The sequence below is a fragment of the Trachymyrmex septentrionalis genome, unplaced genomic scaffold (assembly GCF_001594115.1).
Source record: "Trachymyrmex septentrionalis isolate Tsep2-gDNA-1 unplaced genomic scaffold, Tsep1.0 scaffold374, whole genome shotgun sequence".
NCBI classification, from domain to species: Eukaryota; Metazoa; Arthropoda; class Insecta; order Hymenoptera; family Formicidae; genus Trachymyrmex; species Trachymyrmex septentrionalis.
Genome location: NW_017305541.1, coordinates 56053 through 57362, shown reverse-complemented (window position 1 = coordinate 57362; position 1310 = coordinate 56053).

The window sequence follows — 1310 nt, the reverse complement described above, 5'->3', positions numbered from 1 at the left end:
ATATATATATATACATACAATACATACATACAATACATACATATAGTGTGTTTCATTTTAATCACCCCAAATATCTCGAAAAATTTGGATGATAAAAAAAAATGTTTTAGACAAAAATTGTATGGTTTTAAGGAGGATATAAAATGGTATCATTGGTTTAACTTTGAGTGACGTTGCCAAGGTTAGACGAAGGTCACATTTTTTAAATAGAATCCCCCATTTTTTATTACATATTCTTGTAGCTTATCTCGAGAGCTTTCCAAAACACTATAATAAAATATTTTTTCATTAACTTTTCGTGTACTTTTCGAGTTATGAAGCTTGAAAGTCATAGTATGTGTCGGCATTAGCATTATCCAAGGTATATCGGCCGGTAAAGGCAAGACCCGAGGTAAATCCGGCCGATGAAGGCAAGACCCGAGGTAGATCTGGCCGATGAGGGCAAGACTGATTAACTCCATAAAGTCACATCGAAGTTAGTGATAGAGTGTTTATGTTTGGTCTACAGCAAATGTACCATCATTTTGATGAATACATAGTTTTTGCAATCGTTTTTCGAATGCATCGACTGTTTTTCTGAGAACATTGACTAGTATACTTCTACACCCGTCTGATACTTTAGGTCTTCAGCTGTGGTAGGTGCGGTTTAGTAAATAATGTTTTTCAAATAGCCCTATAAGAAAAAATTTGGTGATGTTAGATCTGATGATCTAAGAGGCCATGCTATATGACCACCTCTTCCAATCTAACGACGCTGATAAGTTAAATTTAAAAAAATCCCTTACAGGGCATGTAAATATAATGTGGTAGTGCACCGTCCTGTTGCAACCACATACGTTGAACTGTATTTTCATCGACGAATTCTAACATCCTTGGTAACACTTCTCGTAGCGTACGTAAGTATGATTCTCCTGTAATATTGTCATAAAAAAAGTGGGGTTCAATAATATTTAAAATACTACATCTAAAATACCAAACTATCACCTTCCATCGATGCTGATTGCCTACATGATGAACTCAGTGTGGATTGGTATCGGAATAATAATGCCGATTCAGCATACCATTGTTCTCAAATGCAGACTCGTCACTAAACACTTGCAGAATGTGACACGAAGAATTTTGTCGTTATCAGAAAGTTCTTGACTAATGTGATAAGGATGAATGTGATTGGCACGTACAATTCTACATACAGTTGCAGGAGACACATTTAATTCACTAATTTGACGTTGACTAATGTGCGGATTCATTATTACCATTCTTAATAATCGGTTACGATAATATTGGGTTGGCAAGAAAGTAATTGCGTTTTT